Below are 25,490 nucleotides of genomic sequence, written 5' to 3'. Positions count from 1 at the left end.
CAATCAGAGATTGATATTTGGACTCTGATCTATAGTAATACAGCCAAACTATTTGATAAATAAATACATGATACAGATAGCGAGCCTTGATTTTTATTCACTGAAAAGTATGTATGATAAATATATTCTTGTTATATTATTTTTTATTTTGTTATCGGACATTTTTTAATTAATTTATTAAAAGTTAATTTTTAATTATTATACGTGCACCAACAAAGAGACATTATTTTCTCTTCTACTGTTCAACTAATTTTGTCTTTGTATGCACCCCCGAATATCCAGTAGTAGATTCATAACTTATTGATGGATATTAGTCAAGGGTCTTTTCATAGATATGATAAAAGGAATTGTTAGCTGGTGCAGAGTGTTTCCAATTTCCCCATTTTTTTTATGATTCTAGATGGATGAGGGTACAGAAATTGGGATAATTACTTTAGTGTGTCTCTTAGCGCTGGTAGTCATATTATACTGTCTTTGATAACTTAGGCAGGGGGTACAAGGTGTTAGGAAAATACTGAATGGTGGAATAAGGGTCTAGTGATCTTAGTTGTGTGTATTGTACAGGAGTTTTAGTATTCCAAACAGAGGGAGATCCCATACCCACACTTATGGGGGATCCTGCTTCTAGGAACAACTCCAGGGGTGTACATTAGAGAATCACATAAAGGCACAACACGCACTGATCATATTAGTCAGGGAACACACGCATCAGACCACAATTATCTAAAGACATTACAAGGCATTATTTGGGTATCACTGGTGTTAAATTTGCCCATGAATACAGGAGGTAATAGAAGTTGCAGTATATAAGGTAATTGAATCTAGAGAGAGGGGAATATAAGGACCTTGAAAGGGTCAGACTATACATAAAGTATCTGTGACCAGTAACCCATATGGGGGCACAGGGGAGCAAGGGTATGGCGGACCTAGCGCCCAAGACTCCCATTGAGATAGTCAGACAAAAGGAAGGTCCTGAAGCCATTAAGGGAATACAAAAAGTATTCAAAAGGGCAGGATTTCCCCCTCAGGGAACTCTAGATTTCAAGAGATGGGAAATATTTTTAAGGGAACAGAATGTTTGGATAGAAAAGAAAGAAAAGAAACATCAAGTAGAAATGTGGAAGAAAGTAGCTACAGAATATCTGCCCAAAGAGGAACCAGAATTTTTATAAGATATAGCATGGGACATACAGATACCAGTACCAACACCAGTAGTAAACCCACCACCACAAGTGACACCATTGATTCAGGTACCACCACCATTTGTACCTAACACAGCACCAACCCTGACTACACCTGCAGCACCCTTACACTCACGAGAACCTAATGTGGTACTGAAGAAAAGAGATGGCAAGTGGTATACAGTTTCTTCAGAACCATACAATCCAATATATCCAGATCTGCAAAAGGAATTGAGACAGAGAAAGTGTCCACAATGTCACCAATGTATACCTGAAGGATATGAACATTGCCCCTTTTGTGACAATTGGGTACCCCCCAACGAACCACACTGTGACAATAGCCAGAACACACCCATAATCTCTAAGAACAACCCGTTTCTGGCAAATAGTCCCCAGACTATTGGGACAAGGATAATACATAGAAAAGAACAGTGTAAGAAAATGCAATCAGGGGACTTTAGTACACCATGTCCATGTAATACCTGTGCACCACATGTCCAGATGTTTTATCAGATGCAGCCACCACCATATCCTGAAGAGACCATTACAGCATACCCAGTATCTGTACAAATCACTAGAGACCTTAATGCTGCGGGACTAGCAGGAAATTTTGTTAGACAACAGGAACAATACAGACCATGGTCTGCATCAGATATGAATGACATTATTTCCAAAGCTCCAGACCCACGCAAGCATCCAATTGCATATTTGAATTATATGAAGAGAATAAATCTTGTTTGGACAGGATCTTGGATAGATCTTCAAGAACTAAACTCAGTGTTATTGGGTTCATCAGCTGAAGCTGAAGTAAGAGGATATCCAGCAGGAGCAGCTGCAAACATAGTAGCTCCACTAGCAGAAGATGCACAAAGGACAAAGATAAGCGGGGAACAGTACATACACAGATTAGAACACTAGTGTAACCAGCAAAGAGACAGAGTACCTGCATTTCCAGATGTTAAACAGAAGAGTGGTCAGACTGTCAGACAGTACCATGATATGGTGCATCAAGGACATATAGATGGAGGATTTGATGTGGCCAATGCCCAACATGAAAGGCTTTTGAAAACACATTTCTTAAATGGTCTCACAGAAGCCCTGAGAGGAGAATTGTTCCAGGTTAGACCAGAAGCCTCTACCTTAAACATGGAATCACTCCTACAAGTTTTAGAGGCCATAGAAGAAAGACAAGAAGAGAAGAAAAGAAAACAGAAAGAAAAGAGCTCTGTACCCAGAATAACTGTCCATGTAATGCAAGAAACAGGAACAAGATCCAAGTAACAGATGTCCAGAAACACAGGAAAGAAGCCCCAAAGGAAAGTCTCTTTAGAAGAAGCTAAGATGAAGGGTTTGTGTTTTTTCAGCAATGAACAAGGACATATGAGGAAGGAATGTTCCAAATACAAGACATGGGCTCAGAACAGGGCGGCCTCTGAAGCCAGCCCATAGGAAACAGGCGCTCCAGAACTGTACCTTTCGGTCCAAGTAATTGACTCTCCTAGACCCAAAGTAACAACCACACTTACCCTACCGGGAGGGGAACAATTGGACTGTATTATAGATACCAGAGTAAGATGAACTATATTAAGATAACAGGAGGTACCAACAAAACTGCAAGCAAAATAAACTATATTGGGAACAGGAATGGCAAGTACAACAGTCCCTCTAAAGAAAAGCAATCCTGCAAAATCAGTGTGGGACAAGAAGTCATTTTAGTACCTGTGCAGTTCCTCATCTCTGAAGACTGTCAAGTCAATTTATTTGGAACCAATGTGTTATCAGCCATTCAAGCCACAGTACAGTATACAAGTAAAGAAATAACATTATCCACAAGAACAAGCGACAAGCTTCAACAAGCTGTAGTAGCTGCTACAATGTTGATGGAAGAACAGAAGTCACAAGGTGATCAACTTCCAGAATGGCTAGACCAGGTACCATCCAAAGTCTGGTCCAAAGGAAAGACAGATGTTGGATTATTGACAGTACAACCTGTCCACCTGAAACTTAAAGAGAAGACTTCAGACATTGTGCTTAACCACCCCTTAACAATACAGGTACTGCATGCAGTTACAGAAATTCTGAATCAAGCAAGAACCAAGCATCTGTCAGCAGCTAGATTAACCAAATACGAAGTAGTGCTGTTGAGTCCTACGAATGTCACCATTTCACGTTGTACGGTATTGAATCCTGCTACATTGTTACCAGTAGAGGATTCAAAAGAGGGGAGAAAGTACACATTATCTGATGAACTATATGATGACAGAAGAAGATACAGCAAACTCTGGAAATACACAAAAAAAAAAAAAATTTCATCATGTTTGTTTTGAATTTATGAGATCAGAGATGTCTCCTCTTGATAATGTTATCGAACTGGTATAGGACAATGCAGATCTTACCCTGTTTATGGATGGATCCAGGTATTATCATGAATGGTCACCATGTACAGTTTATGCAGTAACAACAATGGATGAAGTCCTGGTCCAAGAACTCCAACCACACTTTTCTGCGCAAGAAGCTGAACTAAATGCACTTTAAACAGCATGTATAATAGTGGAAAACTGAACAGCTAAGAAACTAATGGAAGATGTGGTCTGCAGATATGGGGTTCCAGAAACAATTGATCAGACAGAGGAACTCATTTTATAGGAGAAATAATGCAACACATAATGCAGGACTTGGGTATCAGTTAGGCATTTCACACACCCTCCACAGGTCAGAGGCGAGTGGCAGGGTAGAACACCTGAATAGCAGCCTTAAATTAAAAAGATACAGGAAATAATGGCAGAAACAAAGAAAATATGGTTAGAGTGTCTACCTATAGCCCTATACCCAGAACACACCCAATAAGAAACACAAACTGACACCATATGAAGTGTTATTCCACACAGCACCTAAGACAGGATGTTATTTTCCCAGCAGATGTGACGTAATCATGGAGATATGACTACTTATGTTACCATGTTAAGCAAACAAATGATTAATGTACACAATACAGTGTTTCCATCTCTTCCAGATCTTGTCTCCATTGTAGGAGGATGTTCATTACAACCAGGAGATTGGGTCTATACTAAGCGGCATGTCAAGAAAGCACTAGAACCACGCTTTGATGGTCCATTCCAGGGTCTGCTAATAACCCCTACAGCAGTCAAGCTTGAGCTAAAAGAGACCTGAATACACCTTGTAAAGCTGGCTGTGAAGATCGAGTCACCATGAATCCTTTTTACGTGTTAATAATAATACTTAGTTTAGAGATATTACAGAACAGGTGACACCAGGGGGGCAAATGATGTACTCAAAAGAGGTTCAAGGTATTATCAATGCCATTAACAAGACAATAATATGTGTACTACATCTAGAGAGAGTAAACTGTTCAGCTTGTTACGTTCAGATGTAAACAATTATAGAACCAGCAAAATTAGCAGAAATAGCAGCAAAATTAAAGGGAAACGTATAGCATCATTGGTGGGATATATTTACAGGTAAATTTCCATCATTCTCTAAAGCATATAACATTCTGATACATCCAGTGATATGGATAATAGTACTATTGATTCTGCTTGTCCTTTGGAACTGTTATCTATCCTGTAGTTTCAGAAAAATGATTACTAGAAGTATGACCCCAGCAAAAAGCGCTTGTTGTGAGCACAAAGGAAGAAACATTTAGCAAATGCAAAAGACCTAACATGGGAAACAGAAGTACATGTATGTATTGCTCACATCCCCTAATGGTTTAAGAAGGAATAGTATTGTCATAGTTTAATCGGAGTATGGGTTCCGAATGATCGGTTGACATCCATCCATATGTGGTTCTTATGATAACATATGAGGTGATATAAGGTATCATAAGTGCTCAGGTTATTACTAATACAATATGTGTAAGGCAGGATCAGAGTAAGATTTTAATCAAAAGAGGGGTTTGTAAGAGTAATATTGATTAAAATGCTTTTGCTGTATTAATGTTTCACTATATTCTAAAGACTGTATATATGTCCCTTTACATATATTATAAGGTCATCGTTGCTTGTATTGTATGTGTGAGACAACAGGTGGTTTCCTTAAAATACTTAAACTTCACACGTCAGATGCATTCGCACGCCACTCAAGCACACTTATCTTAGTAAATAAAAACACAACAACCGTAATTGACGTGAAAGGGGTCAGCTTTTTATTTTGACTGAGAGGAAGGCCTATTAGTACTAAACTATAAATGCAGACTTCCCTCTCTAACTAAGGTGGCAGGGAGAAGAACGGTTAAGCATGATAAACAACTTAATAAGGGTGATCCAAAATCATATGACAAAATAGAGCGATAAACATATGTGTGAGGGGGCCTTCTGCCCCAGATGTTCCGGGATCGGCCTCCTGCCTCCATCCCGAGCAATAAAAACATGTGTGAGGGGGCCTTCTGCCCCAGATGTTCTGGGATCGACCTCCTGCCTCCATCCCAGACATCGGAAATCCAAAATCCAAGGCCAGGGGTCGACCTTCTGCCACTACCCCTGCCCACCAACAGTTGTAAAAAATTGGGCCTCCGGTCCCGATATCCACATATGTTTATGATCTATCATATGGGCCCACCAGGTATGGTGGTGCCCATCAATTAATTATAAGACTATAAAAATACCTAAAAGTTCATCCAAACTTACTAACGATAGACTCCTTAAGTTAAACTAAAATAACCGTTCTGAAACCGGCCAACTGCCAGGTTACCAACCTGCCACCGCCACCGAACTGCCCATCAATTAATTATAAGACTATAAAAATACCTAAAAGTTCATCCAAACTTACTAACGATAGACTCCTTAAGTTAAACTAAAATAACCGTTCTGAAACCGGCCAACTGCCAGGTTACCAACCTGCCACCGCCACCGAACTGAAGAAAACTCAACTCAACTGAAACTAAAGAAAACAAATAACTAAGCTAAACGGACCTCAAGACCTGGCAAACCAGATCATTGCCACCCACATGCAGGACCAGAAAAAGCAGATACCCGAATCGGCCAACTGACGACCTCAGCCAGTCTCGCAGGCCGTCCCAGCCAGCGCACAGCCTGCAGCTCCGTAAACTGAATCGTGTCACAAGCCAGAGCCAACACCGACAGCCAGGATACGTAGGAATGGCCGACAAACCATATAAAGCGCGGATCTAGCCGCCTGCCTGCAAAAGAAGGGTGTGACTGAGGTTAATAAACAAAATATAGTATGGAGAAAATGGGTAACCTAACCTGCGTCCCTAACGGGGGAAGAAGGGGGGTCGCCCAATTTGACTTGAGGCAAAAACACAAAACTTCGTCAGCCGACAAAAACCGTAATTAAAACCAACGATAAAGCAAAAATTCCTCAAGGCCCCCACAATCGTAAAGTGCAACTGTGACGAGTGGCTAATCCTCAAAGGGGCGCACTGGGAGGAAAAGGCCTGATATAGCGCCTGACTGCACCAGACCTCCACCCACCCAGTGCCCAGACTGCGACTTCGGACCAACCCGCCACAGCGGCTGCAGAATCAGAGCCGGTGCGGAAAGCGTGAGTCCCATAGTCGGCCGGAGATAGACCCAGGTATAAAATATAACGCCCCAAAACCGACGGGAATTGATATCTGGTCAACGGGGAACCGTCACCATGGACGAGCCACCCGTCAGGCATGGGAGGCCGTATGGACGAATAAGACCGGGCCGCGGTAACTGGACAAAATGCCCTGCACACGAGCCCGGCCCATCCGACCCCATTGCCCCCAGCCGACTACGTCAGTCTTAGGGCGCTGAATCCTACACCACAAACCGTCGGGGTGGACGACTTGGCTCGCCAGAATGGGCGAGGCAGGTGTCCGCGAAAGGGACACCAGCTCGCCCACCCTGAACGCACCGTGAAAGGCCATCGTAAAGACCGTCCTGAAGAGGCGAACTTCATATCCCGAAGAGCAAAACACTCCGGAGGGATCCCAAAAGTCGCCGCAACAAAGCTCGGCATTCGGACGATGTTTTTGTTTTTGTTTGTTTTTTGTTGTTTTTTGACAGGGGCGGGACCGCCCGTGCCCATCCTTTCAACACCCTCCCGAGGAAAAAGGACTTATCAAAATCCCATTCCCCGCGAAGTCGCAGAAAGCATGACATACCCGCAAGCACCCGACCGACATACGTCCGCGATCTAACCCCGGAATAAAAAGCCCAGACATAATCCAAAAGTAAGTCGTGAGAGGTCTTACCACTATGGCTTCTTTCCAGAAGGTAGCGACGCCACCGCTCCCAGGCGGGCATATAAGCCGCGACAGTTGCAGGAGCCAATGACCGATGGGCTAAATCCTCCAATCCGGGCGGGGAACCTGCCACACATAATCAGGACACAATTCCCCTTGGATTAGTGTTGCAGGAGACAAGCGCCTAAGCCTCTGACATTCGACACGAGAAAGGGCCTCAGCAATTTCGGTACGCACACCCGGGACAAGCTTGACTCGCAACTGAATGCTGTTCACCAGGCATAGCAAAACTATCTGCGCAATGACCTGAAGGACTGGCAAGGATGATGATTTGTTGCCTATTACTGGCGAAAACCATGCCCAAAGTGTTACACCAGAAGATTACCGTTTTGTTACGCAGGGCATCGCACCACAACACTAACGCGACCAGTATGGGAAAAAATTCTAGCAACAGCATGTGTCTCGTCAGTTGCTCGCTGAACCAGGTACTGGGCCATGGAGATGTACACCACCGACCTGCGAAGTAAGCTCCGAAACCGCAAGCGCCGGAGGCGTCCGTGAAGAGCTCCAAGGACGCATTCGACACCTCCGGCTCTTGCCAAACACATGCGCCATTGAAATGAACTAGAAACATGTCCCATGTACGTAAATCTCTCCGAATGTCAAGGGACAATCTAAGAAAATGAGGCGTGCGTCTAATCCCAACTGTCGCCCGCTCTAATGTCCTACAAAAAACCCTACCCCTGGGGATAACTGTGCAAGCAAAATGAAACAGGCCCAAGAAAGATTGAGCGCTTAAGAGTAAGCTTACCCGCAGCCAGCGCAGAGAGGATACCGTCGTGAAGACGGAACACAGTGTCCACCGGGAGCCTACATAAACCGGAGACCGCGTCAAGTTGAATTCCGAGGTAAACTAAGGTGGCAGACGGACCCTCTGTCTTCACAGGCGCCACAGGAACCCCAAAGTGCGCGAAGAGGGTAAACACCCGCTGAAGCAAGCTAGTGCAGCGATCTGAGTCCGGAGGGCCAATCAAGAGTAAATCATCCAGATAGTGCGAAGTACCTCTTTCGCCCCTCGCATGCTCCAGCACAAACGGAGGAATGAACTGAATCGCACAAAGTATGCGCAAGAGACAGAACAACCCCTATGGAGGCACCGATCGATTTAGAAGCCATCGTCCAGTGGAAAACCCATGAACCTAAAGGCAAAAGGGGGTAGCGGGAGGAGACGAAAAGCCGACAGGATGACCAAGTGACACATAGAGGCCCCCGGACCGAAGGACCGAATGGTGGCTATGGTCGAATCGACAGATAGGTAAATGACCCTACACCGAGCAGCCGGTATAGCCTTATCGACTGAGGAACCGAGAGGACAGGAAAGATGACCCAATGACATCTCAGCCTCAACTTCTGCCGTAGGATGGTCGGAAACTCCCTAGCCGAACAAAGGTTCGCACCAGCACCGGGACCCACAGGACCAGATATCGGCAAGGGGAAGCCAGGCGCGAAAACAGAGTGCAAAAAATTGGCGTCCACCCGTAGCGGGTAACGGAGCAGCCAGGGTAGGATTGCTGGAAGTCTAATTGGGGAGGGGGCTGTGCCCAGCGACCGGGGCCGCGGAAACGCATTTTTTGTTTGTGTCTGTGGGCCGGAAGTACCCCAATTCCCTGGTTCGAGGCAGTCCCTGAACCCATGGCCTCTGTCTAATCGGATGCAGGAGTGATGAAAACGACACCGTCCTACCAAATCCCAATAGGCATTATTGAATGCGAAGCCTCAGCCATGCCCCGCGCGTGACGGACCCGTCTGAAAGCCGGTAGTGCCAGGCTGCTTCGCCCATCGACTCGCAGTACCGCCGTCCTAATCGCCCCCGGGGCCCTGAGTGAGCTCCACGTGCAATTCAACATTTGGTTTCCCGAAATAGTAGAATTCCCAACCGTGCTGTTCGCGCCTGAAGTCGCCATTGTAACGTCGCCAAGCCGAGCCATCGTACTTAGGTACAGCACATGTATTAAGAACTGAAAGTGCACAATGTTCATGTGTGCATGCGGGCGTGTCTCTAAATAACATGCCGCGAAGATTAACCTGCACCCAACCCAATTGGATAGGAGCGCCAAGCGTCCTTGCTGCTCTGGGGGGTTCTTTCTTAGCCGAAAGCAAGGCCCTATGATCAGTGCTAGTAAGTGCAAAAATATTGACATATTGCCCCTTACATAGTCAGTCTCGGATCCGGGGCCGCAGACCACGTTGCACCGCCGTGTTAGTGCAGTAAACGTTGTCCGACTCAACCGACGCCTGCGAGGCTGAAGAGCTGGAATATCTGCGTATGGCCATTTCGCAACGGTTTACCCTGTGCAATCCGCAGTCGGAGGAGGATACCCCATCTGAGGACGAGGAGGCAAGGGAAGAGTTCGTGCCCCGACGCCAATGCAAGTACCTACTGCGCTTGCTGGAAACCCTACGCGCACCCCCCCCCCCCCGCGCCAGATGAGCGGGACCGAGTACTGGATCCCGATCCGCTATTGGGGCTAACCGCAATCCCCCGGGACCAGTCGGGGTCAGGGGAAGACTGACCTGCCAAAGAGGCCACATCGTCCGTTTCTGCATCCTCCAGACGACTGGCTGAGGTACCGTCAGGCTCCATCCCTGTCCCTGCGTCCGCGGCAGGGGAGACAAAAGATACATTTTTCCCATGCACCCCGACTGCTTCTGCAGCCGCAGTGAGCCGCGGGGCTGGCAGACGGACCATCCCACTAGAGGACAGGAGCGGCGTAAGAGTGCGCGCGATGCTATCCACCAAGGATGCTGTGGCCGGCCCCTGTCCCCCGGGTACGGTGGATAACAAGGGAGCCACGGCCGAAACAACGGCGGCACAAATGGCGGATAACACGGAGGCATCAACCAAGGGTGCAGCCGCCATCGTCAGCGCTCTGAGCTCGGACACCAAACGGGAGTCCCACTCCCGACGAGAGGCTTGGAAACCACCCGTGGAAGCAAAGACCCGGACGAGCCCTCGCTGTCGGATGTCGCGGCGTCACGACCCTCTTCTGAAAAGCTTAGCCTGGCATGTCGGCACCGTGACCGCCGACTATCCCTATCATCGCGCGCAGACGAGTGTCCTGAGCGCTGTCGCTGCCATAGAGATGCAGCACACCCTCAGACTGAGGGCTGTTCGCAGCAGCGTCCGGAGCAGGCTGCCCCCGGCTGGGCCTGGATAACGCGCTAACTGGCTGCATATGCCGGCCTCCTAGGGGGGGGCAGAAACATGCAGCTGCCCTACCTGATTGTGGCCAGCCGGGATAATGCGGGCACGTCGGCCGGCCGGACTAAGTGACGCGCACGCACCCCCAGAAAAGGGACTGGTGCCTTGGGACCCGACCCACCGTGTGGCCCTGCGACAGTAGGAACGGCTCCAGTGCGGCCGACCAGCCGGAGACCCCTGAGGGACCTCCCCACGAGGGCCGACGGCGTCACTGGCCTAACTGCAGCAGGAGGGGCGCATCACCCTATCCCACTGCGGGAGGCCACAGCACAGCCCCGCACCTGGCCAGGAGAAACACCCGCACTCCATGCCCGGCTAGGCCTCATGTGGGCAGCCCTTGTGTGGACCGGTGACAAGACCAGCCCAGACGCAGGTGGGCGTGGGCGGCCTGCACGTGATCCAGCATCTTTTCATTTATTTTTTATATATACATATTTTTTATTTTTTTTATTTCTTTTTTGTTGCAGACAGTGTGTCTGACGCTGCCCCCCCCCCCCCCCCACCGGCAGAAGCACCCGGCCGCGCTGCGGGGCGGGAGCGCTGTCCAGGGTGCCAAGGCCCTGCGCGGCCGTCACCCACTCCCACAAGCGGATGCGGGGACGACCAAACGCCCGCCCGAGCAGGCCGCCGCAGCCGTGCAAGAACACCCGGCAACTCGTCCCCCGCCCCCGCCAGCGGCGGGGCCAGAGACGAAGATAGAGGCCGGAGGGGGAGCGCGAGCGGGCGGACAAGCGCAAGCGGCCGGCCAAGCCCGGCCACGAACGCCCGGACGGCACACGTGCTACAGGCGCAACGGGCCTGCCCTGACTCGGCCGGACCACAAAGGATTCCAGTAGCCGAGCAGGCAGGCCAGCGCTGCGCCCGAGTCAGGCACACAAGGAATCGATTAAGAAATAGGAGAGGGGGAAAAAGAGGATAGAAGGAGGGGAACAGGGATGGAAAATAGAAGGTACAGAGAGTATTAAAGAGTAGGAGGGTAGAGAGAAAGATAATAGATAGAAATGAAGTGTGTGAAGAAAACAGTAATAAATCAGTGTACTTGCAGTTCCACAGAAAAAAACTTGAAAGAGGCAGGATGTCCTAGGTCTGAAGACTATGTGTATGTCAGACCAGCCCCTATACAGAATCCAGCCAATCACAATCCAGGCAGTTTTCCTTACGTTCCTCCCACAAAAACTGTAACCCCTTCCGTGCCAGAGTGATGCATTAAGAGGCGTGCAGCAAGCCCAGCCGGTGAGTCTACGCTGTTTCGGCCATATTACATGACCTACGCAGTCTTTACAAGATAAGAATGCGAAGCCAGGAAACAGAGAATGACAGAAATAGAGATCTTCAGCAATCGCCTCATTCTTTGACAAGACAGACTCCAGGAATAGTTTGGGACTGTGTCTTCTGAATATTACCTTCTATGTCACTGAAACTTGTAATATATATATGATTAGCTAACTTTATACTTCACTGTGATTAGAGGGCATGTAAAAGCCCACTTCTCTTATGGTATAAATAAAAGCTCTCTCTGTCACAGGACAGAGCAGTGTTATACTTACAATTGTGTAGTGTGACTTCTTGGTCTCCGGCCGGCTGTATCCAGTACTTTGAATCTCCAAGACAGAAGGGCTACTAAGGCATTGATAGTTGAGGTGTAAGCCTATTACCCTAACACACCTTGGGGACTTCAGCTAATACATGACTCTCAATGGAACCACTTAATTGATAATTATTTATTAATAAATAATTAACATCAAAACTTTTTTTATATTTATCAAAGTATTTAAATATATTAGTGGGAAAAAATGCCTAGAACAGGCATTCCCAACCTGGGTTTAGTATGAAATACCTACAATTAAAATCCTGATGGTCAAAATACCGACAACAATTGACCGACGGTCAAAATCCCGACAAGGCCATAATACCGACAAGGTCAAAATACCAACATTTAAAATACCGACAAGGTCAAAATACCGACATTTAAAATGTCAACAGTTCAAAAAGTCGACACATATTTTGCTAATTTTTTGTGTGTCACCATAGGTCAACATGGGCACCGTGTAAGTGTACCGCGTCCCATCGCATGCTTCGGGCACGGTGCCTCGCTGCACTCAGCACACTATTATATTCCCCCTCCAGGTCCACTGGGATGGTAAAGTATGAACAAGTCAGTTTCAATTAAAAAAATCATGAAAAACGCATGTCGACTTTTTGACCTGACGACATTTTAAATGTCAGTATTTTGACCTCGTCTGTATTTTAAATGTCGGAATTTTGACCATGTCGGGATTTTGACCTTGTTGGGATTTTGACCATCGGGATTTTGATTGTAAGTAAATTGACTGCATCCCCCCAACCTCGGTCCTCAAGGCGCACTAACGGTCCAGGTTTTAGTGATATCCATGCTTGAGCACAGGTGACTTAAATAGTAACTCAGTTATTTTGATGTAACCATCTGTGCTGAAGCCTGGATATCACTAAAACCTGTGCTGTAAATGTGCCTTGAGGACTGAGGTTAGGAATGCTTGGCCTATAGGATATGCCAGTGTTCATTTATGCCCACTATAATAAAACCTCCCCAGTGGCAACAGATCCACCAGTGGCTTTACCCCACCCAGCGGTAATAGATCATCCAGTGGCATTTCACCCTCCCCCGTGTCCATAAAGGCCCAGTACTCCGTCTTCCCAGCAGTGGCAATAAACTCCCTGTCAATAGCTCCCCCACTCTACATTGGCAATAGTTCTCTTTGTAGCATTAAACCCACCTTAGTGGCCAATACATCCCCCCACCCCAGGCATACACACATATACGGGCACTTACCCCGCCCCCAGCACTGTAACTAGGGTTGGGCAAGTGATGCCACTGCCCAGAATGCGGGGACTAGGAGGTGGAACACTTGCTGTCCCGTGGCACTTGAATTTGGCTTGCACGGCACCCTGCGCCAAAGAGAGACGCTGCCAAGCCAAACATCTTCCTAGTCCTGGGGTTCCTTCATCCTTGTTTTCATGATGTCACAGGTTCATGGGGCTGCTCTGAAGCAGAGCGGGTATCAAGAGGATTGACCTTCAGTCCCCCAGCTAATCTCTGTACTCGGAGAGCAAACATTGGCAATAGTGCACAGAGGGAAATTCAGTTACCCGTTTTACACTTGATTTTAAATTTACTGATTGGTGCATGTGCTCCAGAATGCACAAAATTGGCACATGATGTTCACAGTCAGGGACCGCTACATCATAGCCGAGGGCCAGTTCGGCAGCAGAAACCCAGTTCTGCCACTGTGCCTATAAAAAGCCAAGACACGCAGTAGGATGGAATGGCTGCATGGGATGCGACTGCACCAGGTGGTTAAGCCTGGATAAGATACAGCTACGCTCCCAGATCGTTGCATAGGCATTTGGGAAAATCAAATCTCCCTCCAAGTGAAAATTTCTCCATGCAGGAACCATTTCAGTGAAAAGTACACCAGCACTTCAGAAACAGTCTAGCACGATAAACTAATATCACGCCTTAATAATACAGTTGCTAATAAAATACACACAATGATCTCACATGTAAAGGTTAAACTCAAACACACAGCCTATCAATCACTGGTGTGACAAGCAAGCATGGATTACACACTGGTACAAACCGCAGTTGGTGTGAATAAGTTAAACATACAAAAACATTCACACAAAGATAAAAAAAAATATAACCACATGCAAGCTATATAAAACATAATAGATTAGAATGATATAAATGTAGACAATAGGAAGAGAAGAAGACTCTTTTGTGGGCGCACTCTTTACTTTACATAAATATAGAAAATAGTCAAAGTAGATTAAAATACAAATTTTAATAATTCAACAAGATAATTCTACAAAATTAAGACAATTAGTGGTTCATCAATAAGATAATGGTGGTCAAATAATTAACAAAATATTCGAAATAGCACTATGTGCTGATATGAAATGAAAACTGGGTTTTGGCTGACGGAAGGAAATTCTAGACGTTATATATTAAATGGTACATTCTGCTAATAAGCCAATCACTGTTATGAATACCCCTGTAATATAGTCTGGATACTGGTGGTACTTAAGAGTAGTATAAATGTCTCTGTTTTGTCTCCTGCCAAAGAAGAGAGGGGAGGAGGGGGCGGAAGGGGGAAAGACAAAGAGTGGAAGTTGAAGAGCAGTGTGAATCTGCTGTCAGTGTTAGACACTATATGGGCTCAATCAATGAGCTCTACTGCACTGAGTATTCCTCAATGGTCACCCACTTGAGTACTGACCCAGCCCAACACTGATTAGCTTCCGAGATCGGACGGCTTCGGGCGTTTCCAGTGTGGTATGACAGTAGAGGAAATGACCAATATTTCGAAGCTCTGGAATCACTGATGAGAGTTCACGAATTTACAAAGTTATTCAGGACAGATACCAGACATAGAGGAAATCAGATGGATCTGCTGCCAATGTTAGACAGGGACGTGACCCTGAATCACTGGTGAGAGTCCACGAAAAATAAGGATGGGAAGAAAATAAGTAGATAAGGTCTGAGGGGCTTTAAATCCCAAATACGGCAATAGTAAAATGAACTAGAATATTTACTTTATAATTGTCAACAATTGCCTAGATACAGGGTGCCTGAAATAACAAAGCAGAGACAAAGAAGAAAAAATGACAGAGTACCAGCTATGAGAAAGTATCCAATATGAATTATTGGTACTTTAAAGTAGCAATGAGGTTGTAGCTGAATTGCACCTAGAGTGTAACTGTTACAAAAGTATTCACTGCAGGTTGTCAATACTCCAAAAGGATATACATAAATAGCAGTGAGGTTGTAACTGAGTTGCAATGATATGTCCAGACTAGGGAGGATCTATCGAGGTTTTTAGATTGAATCACTGCCAATATCATCACACGAAGAAGTGGAAATGAAACATTATAATACAGTTTATGAATATTGCAGGCAGGGCCGGATTAACAATGGGGCGGATGGAGCTGCAGCTCCAGGCCCCCCATTGAAAATAGGCCCACAGCAAACTGGCAGCATTGACAGGAAAAAACTTTTTCCTGTCGCAGACTGCCAGCGGCCTCCTCTCTCCCATGCCCCCTCCTCCGGCTCCAGCGCTCTCACCTGAGATGTCACGGAGCAGGAGCCGTGCAGGCAGTGTGCTGGCCGCCCCGCCCTCTCCAGTCTCTCCTTCTCCAGGGTCCTGCTGTGACTCATGGGCCCAAGCTCCGCCCCCCAGACTGTACGGGGAGCTTAGCTGCTTCTGAAGGAGTCCTTACAAGGTTAACTTAATAGCTTATTGATTAATGTGTGTGTGTCCCCTAAATGTGTATATTGTGTAGTGTGTGTATATGTGGTGGTGGGTGTGTATATGTGGTGGTGTGTGTGTACTTTGTGTGTGTGTAGTGTGTACTGTGTGTGTGTCATACTTGCCTACCTGACCCTCTCCATGAGGGAGAAAATACTGTGTGTGTGTGTGTGTGTGTGTGTGTGTGTGTATAATGTGATGGTGTGTGTGTGTAGTGTGTACTGTGTGTGTGTATATGTGGTGTGCTGTGTGTGTATAATGTGATAGTGTGTGTGTGTGTGTGTGTGTGTGTGTGTGTGTGTGTACTGTGTGTGTATATGTGGTGATGGGGTTGTGTGTGTACTTTGTGTGTGTGTAGTGTACTAGGTGTGTGTGTGTGTGTGTGTGTGTGTGTGTGTGTGTGTGTGTGTGTTTGTAGTGTGTATATGTGGTGGTATGTGTGTACTTTGTGTGTTTAGTGTGTACTGTGTGTGTATAATGTGATGGTGTGTGTGTAGTGTGTGCTGTGTGTATATGTGGTGTGTGTGTGTACTGTGTGTGTGTGTGTGTGTGTGTGTGTGTGTGTGTGTGTGTGTGTGTGTGTGTGTGTATATGTGGTGATGGGGTTGTGTGTGTACTTTATGTGTATGTGTAGTGTGTACTGCGTGTGTGTGTATACTGTATGTGGTGCGTGGGTGTGTATAGTGTGTGTGTATATATGTGGTGGTGGAGGTGTGTGTGTGTGTAGTGTATATATGTGGTGGTGCAGGTGTGTGTACTTTGTGTGTGTAGTGTTGGTGGGGGTGTGTGTGTGTCAGAGCCGGATTAATAATGGGACCCCATCAAAAAAGGCTCACAGCATTTCCTATGGCCGCATAAGGTCCCATACACTCACACATCAAACGCTTCCCCCTGTTCCCGCCCGGGGGTAGAAAAACCAAGAATATTGAAAGTGAAGCGCAGGAAGAGCTTGAGAAGGCTCCTGCTGCGCCACTATCACCGCATTTAAGCATACCGCATTTAAAAGCGGTAATAGTGGCGCAGCAGGTGCTTCACTTTCGGTTTCTGCCCCATGACCTCTCCCGCTCCATGATATCATGGCGCACATCCCGCAGGGTGACTGGAACATGCGCTGCCCTGTAGCACAGCTGGAGTAGCCGAGCTCAGGTCCGTGAAGTAAGGCTTGATGATCCTGACTGAGCTGCTGTATGTGGCTGCTGCTGCTGATCGCGGAAGGGCTGTAGTGCAGTGCTGTATAGAAAGGTATGCACTGCCACAATGAAGATGTTAGCAATTATATTTGGTGACTTGAAACTGTATATATCTCTTTGTTTGTAAGTATGTAATAGTTTAAGACAGGTCACCTCAGTCAATGTCTGCCCCTGCTTGGCTCTACCCTCTCTCTGCTATTTACCCAAGCCCTTTCCCTTCCCTTTTGTGGCTCAAATCCCCCTCCTTCCTCCCATCATGCCTCCTTCCCAATCCATCCCAGATGGATCCCACACATTCATCCCAATCTCTTCCCCTCCCCCTCCCCCATCATGGTATAGACACAAACCCCTCACCCATCCCCCTTCCACACTCCCATACTTACCCTGGTGGCCAGTCAACCTTTCCTCAGCTGTCCCATCTCACATGTAGCTATATATATATCCTATAGATTGTAAGCTTGCGAGCAGGGCCTTCCTACCTCTGTCTGTGTGTTTTTACCCAGTTTTGTTCTATTACTGTTGTTCTAATTGTAAAGCGCAACGGAATATGCTGCGCTATATAAGAAACTATTAATAAATATATATATATATATATATATATCAAATATATATCTATGGGATGGCATTGGGATCCTGGTGCTTGTAATGCCAGTACTCAAAAAAGACCAACACATACTTGCTTACCTGACCCTCTCCATGAGGGAGAAAATGCTTTGTTCCTGGACTTTCCTGGTAATGTATGATTGCCATCACCTGTGGTGAGCTAGGTAATTGATAAGAAAGGTGATTCACCACAGGTGATGGCAATCATACATTACCAGGAAAATCCAGGAAAAGAAAATTTTCTCCCTCATGGAGAGGGTCAGGTAGGCAAGTATGGACCAACAGCGGCATCCCAAAGCGCAGAATCCCTACACCTGCTAGGTAAGTATTCTAACCCTCCCCTTCTACCTTTCTAACACTCCCTACCCATACCCGCAGCCTAACCATAACCATCCCTCCCCACAGCCTAACCCTAGCCTCCCCCCACTTAACCCTTCCTGTAGTATAGTGAACCTACCTTCCTTCCCCTCGTCAAGCATAGTCTAACCCTCCCCGCCATACTTACGATCGAGATGCTGACTAGGTTTTGCCCCTTTGTACCCGCTAGTTACTGCATCGGTAGCCCACTTTGAGGTCTGGGTCATTGTGTGACATTACACCGGGGGTTGGGTATATTTATTTGACATGGCACTGCTGTATGTGCTTATTTATCACATATGTCATCTTGTGGAGGGATATAGTCATGTGACCGGTGGTCAGTAGACCACTGGTCACAATACTGACGGCTACATCCCATCCCCTCTAAATCCTGACAGTTGGCATGCCGATTAGCAGGGACTATTCCCATACAGTGGGAATAGAACCTGTGGTGAGAGCAGCTCACCACCTAGTTGTTAGGGTCTCCTGCCCTGTGCTGCCACGTCGTCATGGCAACCGGGAGACAAGTGCTAGTGGAGTAACCTGAGCGCAGCTGATACTCCGGTTCGGGTCTTTTGCTGTGCAGTGGTTATAGGCTCTGTGCACGGCAGGGGATCCGGTGCTGGTTTTTGTGCTCACAGTCTGTGAGGTCTGAGTGGGGCGTGGACAGCACCTGCTTTATAAGGCCTCTTTTCAGGGTAAGCAGATGCTGCTGAATCTTTGTTGGTTAGTCAGTTCATGAACGTTAGCCAGTACTGTGTAGCTTTGTATTTGTTTGTTGCTTACTGCAAATAGGCCTGGGAATTTGGTATTACACTCTGCCAATCCAGACCTAGCAGTAAGACTGGAGTCAGTCGTTTAGCTTGCTGGGGTTCTGTTACTACTCTGTGAACTTAGCAAGTTTGCGGCTGTATTCTAAGACTTGCCTGTCTAATCCTGTCTCACTGTGCTAGGTGTCAGGGGTCAGTTTAGTGGCAGTAAGCTAAAACCTGTGCACTGCAAGTGAGAATTAGGATTGTGGAGATTCTCCTTGTGTCTATCATTCCATCTCTGACCAAGGAGTTTACTGCCACACCCGTTGGTAACCCTTTAGGGTTTTGCTGTTGCCCTTAGCAACAGCATTTCGGGTACTCTACGTATTAAAACACAACATCTTGCTTTTTCCATCTTAGCAGTTCTAATACAAGGGAGATACCCAGTTCCTTAGCCTCTGGGCTTCTCTGTTCACTTTGTGTGTATTTTGTTACCCTATCACCTTCTGTGTACGTTATGTCATATCCCCCAGTTTGTCTGTGAGTCCATCTGTTTTGCATAACAGTTCAAACACCAGTACATTCCTGCAGACACTGGAGTGCATAACAGTTCTGACACCAGTACTTTCCTGCTGGCACTGGTGTGCATAACATATTCAGCAGTCTAATACTCCTGTTGAAATTTTGTGGGAATATGGAGCATACCCCTCAAAATACGTTGCAACAGGTGGTCGATCAGGTGCAGGTCCTGACTCGACAATTTAATGATTTGTCCATTAAAATGCACACCTCCCAGGCTGCTGGCGGAGCTCCCGCAGCAGCAGCACCTGCAGGGGTTAAGGAGCCGAAAGTAAATCTCCCGGATCGTTTTTCTGGAGATCGCTCGCAGTTCTTTTGTTTTAAGGAGAGCTGCAAGCTATACTTCCGGCTTAGGCCTCAGTCTTCTGGGTCGGAGATTCAGCGGGTGGGCATAGTGATTTCCTTGCTACAAGGAGACCCACAGGTCTGGGCATATGGGTTGCAGCCTGACTGTCCGTCGCTTAAAAGTGTTGATGTTTTTTTTACGGCACTGGGCATGTTGTATGATGACCCTGACAAGACGGCCTCAGCCGAGGCTCAGATTTCGATCCTTAAGCAAGGGCGAAGGCCAGTTGAGGTTTACTGTACGGAGTTTCGGAGGTTGGCCCATGATACCCAGTGGAATGACCCAGCCCTGAGACACCAGTACCGAAGAGGTCTTTCTAACCAGATAAAGGACCAACTGGTACAATATCCCTTGCCTGATAGCTTGGATCAGCTCATGCAGTTATCCATCCGGGTGGATAGACGGCTGAGAGAGCGTAGGCTTGAAAGGGAGACTGAGATTTCCTTCCTTCCCAAGGGAACCTCAGACTCTGAGGAATTTTCTGAGGAGCCTATGCAGATTGGGGCTACCCGCCTCTCCTCGCGTGAGAAGACGCGGAGGAGACAGCAGGGGTTGTGTTTGTACTGTGGGAATAAAGGTCATGTGGTAGTATCATGCCCAGAAAAGCCGGAAAACTTCAGGGCCTGAGGGTGATGGGAAATATCCTGTCAGGCCAGAAGTCAGAATTTCCCAAGAAGACTTTTATCATTCCGGTGACCTTGAAGATCCTCGGTCAAACTGTCAAGACTGAGGCCTTTGTGGACAGTGGGGCCGACGGGGTTTTTATGGACCGCCAATTCGCCCTGAAACACTCTGTTCCCTTAGTACCCTTGGCATCGGAAATTGAGATTTGTGGGTTAAACGGGGAACCATTATCCCAAGGTAAAATTACCTCTTGCACTAGCCAGATTTCTTTGTTTATTGGAGCCACACACTCTGAAAAATTGTCCTTTTATGTGACTGTCTGTACTTTTGCCCCATTGGTGTTGGGGTTACCCTGGTTAAGGGCCCACAATCCTCAATTTGACTGGGTCTCTGGGGAGATTCTTAGTTGGGGTACTGATTGTTTCAGGAGTTGCTTGAGCCTTCCAGTCAGGCTCTCGCAGCTAAGTTTGCCAGGATTGCCAGGGTGTTATGCAGATTTTGCGGACGTGTTCTCCAAAAAAGTTGCAGAGGTACTACCTCCCCATCGCCCCTATGACTGTGCCATTGATTTGTTGCCAAATGCTAAGCTTCCCAAGAGCAGGTTGTACTCCCTGTCACGTCCTGAGACTCAGGTTATGGCAGAGTACATTCAGGAGAACTTGGCTAAGGGATTTATCAGACCTTCACAGTCTCCAGTTGGGTCGGGGTTCTTCTTCGTGGGTAAAAAGGATGGTTCGTTGCGACCCTGCATCGACTTCAGGGAATTGAACCGTATCACGATTAAAAACTCATACCCACTGCCTCTCATTTCGGTCTTGTTTGACCAGCTTCGTACTGCCACCATTTTTTCTAAGATTGACCTACGCGGTGCGTACAATCTAATCCGAATAAGAGAGGGGGATGAATGGAAGACTGCCTTTAATACCCACTCAGGGCATTATGAATATTTGGTGATGCCTTTTGGGCTCTGTAGTGCCCCGGCAGTCTTCCAGGATTTCATGAATGATGTGCTCAGGGAATATTTGGATAGATTCTTAGTTGTATACTTAGATGACATCCTAATCTTCTCCCATTCCCTGGAGGAACATCGGAAGCATGTACGCTTAGTCCTCCAGAAACTCAGAGACCACCGGCTTGGGGCGAAGCTGGAGAAGTGCGAATTTGAAGTTCAGCAAATCGCATTTCTAGGATATATTATCTCCCCAGAAGGTTTCCAAATGGAGGGTTCCAAGGTACAGGCAGTCCTGGATTGGGTGCAGCCCACTAGTTTGAAGGCGCTTCAGCGTTTCCTGGGCTTTGCGAATTTTTATAGACGATTTATCGCTGGATTTTCGTCTATAGTGGCGCCCTTGGTGGCACTCACTAAGAAAGGGGCGGATGTTGCTCACTGGTCTTGTGAGGCTAAAGCGGCTTTTGCCCGTCTCAAAAGGGCATTTGTTTCGGCCAAGGTGCTGCGACACCCAGATCCAGAGCGTCCTTTTGTGGTGGAGGTGGATGCCTCTGAGATGGGTATTGGGGCAGTGCTTTCTCAGATGGGAGTGTCTGATAATCGCCTTCATCCCTGTGCTTACTTTTCCCGTAAATTTTCGCCTGCCGAGATGAATTATGACGTGGGTAACCGGGAATTGTTGGCTATTAAGGATGCACTCGAGGAGTGGAGCCACTGGCTTGAGGGGGCTAAGTTTGTGGTCTCAATTCTCACTGACCATAAGAATCTGGCATATTTAGAGTCAGCGAAGCGTCTCAATGCCAGGCAGGCACGATGGGCTTTGTTTTTTGCTCGCTTTAATTTTTTGATAACATATCGCCCTGGGTCAAAAAACATCAAGGCTGATGCGCTCTCGCGGAGTTTTGCTCCAATCCAGGAGACCACCGAGGAGCCGTTGCCCATTGTTTCCCCATCATGTATTAAAGTGGGCATTACCCAGGACCTCTTATCATTAGTCCTTAGAGCACAGGAGCAGGCTCCTCCAGACCTTCCGGTAGGTCTTTTGTTTGTGCCTCCTAGGTTAAGACAGCGAGTGTTCCTGGAATTCCATGCCAAGAAGTCGGCAGGTCACCCGGGTATTGCCAGAACTCGGGAGTTGCTATCTAGGGCAGTGTGGTGGCCCTCGGTGGCTAAGGATGTGGATCAGTGGGTTCGGGCATGTGACATCTGTGCCCGAAATAAGACTCCTAGAGGGGTTCCTGTTGGCCCATTACATCCACTCTCTATCCCATCTAAGCCATGGACCCACATTTCAATGGATTTTGTGGTGGACTTGCCCAAATCCTCGGGGATGACAGCCATCTGGGTTGTCGTTGACAGGTTTTCGAAGATGGCGCACTTTGTTCCACTGGTTGGGCTGCCATCAGCCAGACGCCTGTCTGAATTATTTATGCTGCATGTTGTGCGTCTCCACGGGTTGCCACTTGATGTGGTCTCTGACCGCGGATCCCAGTTTGTGGCCAAATTCTGGAGGGCATTTTGTTCCGATCTCCAGATTTCTGTCAGCTTGTCGTCAGGCTACCATCCGCAGTCTAATGGGCAGACTGAAAGGGTGAACCAGTCCTTGGAGCAGTTCCTCAGGTGTTAAGTCTCCAAGTGTCAGACTGACTGGGTTGCTCATCTGTCCATGGCGGAGTTTGCCTATAACAACGCGGCTCACTCTGCTACAGGGATCTCTCCCTTCCTTTGTGTGTATGGGCATCATCCTAAGGCCAATTCTTTTGACCCCGTGGACTCCACGCCTGGTGGTTCCTCTGTGGTTTCGGTCCTTAGAGGTATTTGGCGGAAAGTGAAGACAGCCCTTGTGTCTGTGTCATTAGTGACCAAAAGGGTTTTTGATAAGCGGAAAAGACCCTGCAGCTTCAAATTAGGAGACTTCGTCTGGTTGTCTACCAAGAATTTGAAGTTGAGACAGCCATCTCATAAGTTAGGGCCCCGGTTCATCGGCCCTTATAAGATCACCAGGGTTATCAATCCGGTGGCATTTCAGTTAGATCTGCCCCGTTCTTTGGGTATCAATAAAACATTTCATTGTTCCCTTTTAAAACGGGCGATTAGTAATCCTTCTACCAGTGGAAGACCTTCCCCTCTTCTGATACGTGGCCAGAGGGAGTTTGTTGTTGAAAGGATTCTTGACTCCAAGGTGGTTCGGGTCGGCTGTCATTTTTGGTGCACTGGAAGGGGTATGGCCCGGAGGAGCGGTCGTGGGTGCGCAGTTGTGATCTTCATGCCCCCAGACTGATACGCTCTTTCTTCTCGCAGTTCCCCGATAAACCCGGTGGTAGGGGTTCTTTGACCCCTCGTCAGAGGGGGGGTACTGTTAGGGTCTCCTGCCCTGTGCTGCCACGTCGTCATGGCAACCGGGAGACAAGTGCTAGTGGAGTAACCTGAGCGCAGCTGATACTCCGGTTCGGGTCTTTTGCTGTGCAGTGGTTATAGGCTCTGTGCACGGCAGGGGATCCGGTGCTGGTTTTTGTGCTCACAGTCTGTGAGGTCTGAGTGGGGCGTGGACAGCACCTGCTTTATAAGGCCTCTTTTCAGGGTAAGCAGATGCTGCTGAATCTTTGTTGGTTAGTCAGTTCATGAACGTTAGCCAGTACTGTGTAGCTTTGTATTTGTTTGTTGCTTACTGCAAATAGGCCTGGGAATTTGGTATTACACTCTGCCAATCCAGACCTAGCAGTAAGACTGGAGTCAGTCGTTTAGCTTGCTGGGGTTCTGTTACTACTCTGTGAACTTAGCAAGTTTGCGGCTGTATTCTAAGACTTGCCTGTCTAATCCTGTCTCACTGTGCTAGGTGTCAGGGGTCAGTTTAGTGGCAGTAAGCTAAAACCTGTGCACTGCAAGTGAGAATTAGGATTGTGGAGATTCTCCTTGTGTCTATCATTCCATCTCTGACCAAGGAGTTTACTGCCACACCCGTTGGTAACCCTTTAGGGTTTTGCTGTTGCCCTTAGCAACAGCATTTCGGGTACTCTACGTATTAAAACACAACATCTTGCTTTTTCCATCTTAGCAGTTCTAATACAAGGGAGATACCCAGTTCCTTAGCCTCTGGGCTTCTCTGTTCACTTTGTGTGTATTTTGTTAACCTATCACCTTCTGTGTACGTTATGTCATATCCCCCAGTTTGTCTGTGAGTCCATCTGTTTTGCATAACAGTTCAAACACCAGTACATTCCTGCAGACACTGGAGTGCATAACAGTTCTGACACCAGTACTTTCCTGCTGGCACTGGTGTGCATAACACTAGTCTGCAGAGTGGCGAAGGCAGTGAGCCCGCAAGGGGCTTTGTTGCGCTCGCCCCCTCTTGCATTCTGCTGCCGGGAACCCGCGGTCGGTATGCTGACTGTTGGGATCCCCAGCGCTTTAATTTTATTTATTTTTTATTTATTTTTATTTGTTACTTTTCATTTTCTATTTTCATCATTTTGTGGTACCTTTGTATTTCACATTCTGCAATATTTGTGTATTGTGTTATGTATTTTATCAGCCGCCTTGCTGTTTGTTCTATTACTGCTATGCCATGTGCTGTGGGATATTATACTATTACTTGCCGTATGACGCATCCTATTGGTGATACCCTCTGTGCTGTTATTGCATTATAATAGTTCTCCCACATATGTCCTTTTGTTTATAGCCTGCATGCTGTCCTGTATGTTGTCAGTCTTCTCCAATAGATTCCCTATTGATACCACATACTGACAGCCACGGACGTGCAGTCAGGGGAGGCAGGGGAGGCAGTGCCTCCCCTGTGATTCATTATTAAAATAATAAAAAGAAGATACTTATGACACATATTCTGTGTCATAAGTATCTTCTTTATTGAATCCTAGTCATTTCACTGCTTTAAAGCAGTTTGGGAGGCACTGACAGCAGGTGCCTCCCGTGGATAATGGGAACGGGACAGTGCGGGGGGCGGAGCCTAGCACTGGGCTGTAAAAGCCCATGAAAAAACATGGGGAAAGCGGCACTGTTCCAAGTGCCTCGCTGACAGGGATACCACCCCCATGTCAGCGAGGCACCTGTGATTGGACAGCAGATCCAGGGCTGGATCCGCTTGTCCAATCACCCACATGCGGCGCTGCAGGCGGCGGGTCCCGGCGTGAATGATAGGCGGGAGTAGCGGT

The 25,490-nt window shown here is 47.2% G+C and overlaps 1 long non-coding RNA gene and 1 pseudogene across 1 annotated transcript in view; both read right to left on the bottom strand.

Moving 5' to 3' along the window:
* Positions 1-25,490, bottom strand: part of LOC134909040 (uncharacterized) — a 261,137-nt gene that overhangs the window by 62,138 nt on the left and 173,509 nt on the right. The window lies entirely within an intron of this gene.
* On the bottom strand, positions 14,844-14,962 carry LOC134913653 (5S ribosomal RNA; annotated as a pseudogene).

Source organism: Pseudophryne corroboree, chromosome 4 (assembly GCF_028390025.1).
Source record: "Pseudophryne corroboree isolate aPseCor3 chromosome 4, aPseCor3.hap2, whole genome shotgun sequence".
Lineage (NCBI taxonomy): Eukaryota > Metazoa > Chordata > Amphibia > Anura > Myobatrachidae > Pseudophryne > Pseudophryne corroboree.
The sequence above is the reverse complement of the archived record's forward strand: the minus strand, read 5'-3'. Positions and strand labels throughout refer to the sequence as shown.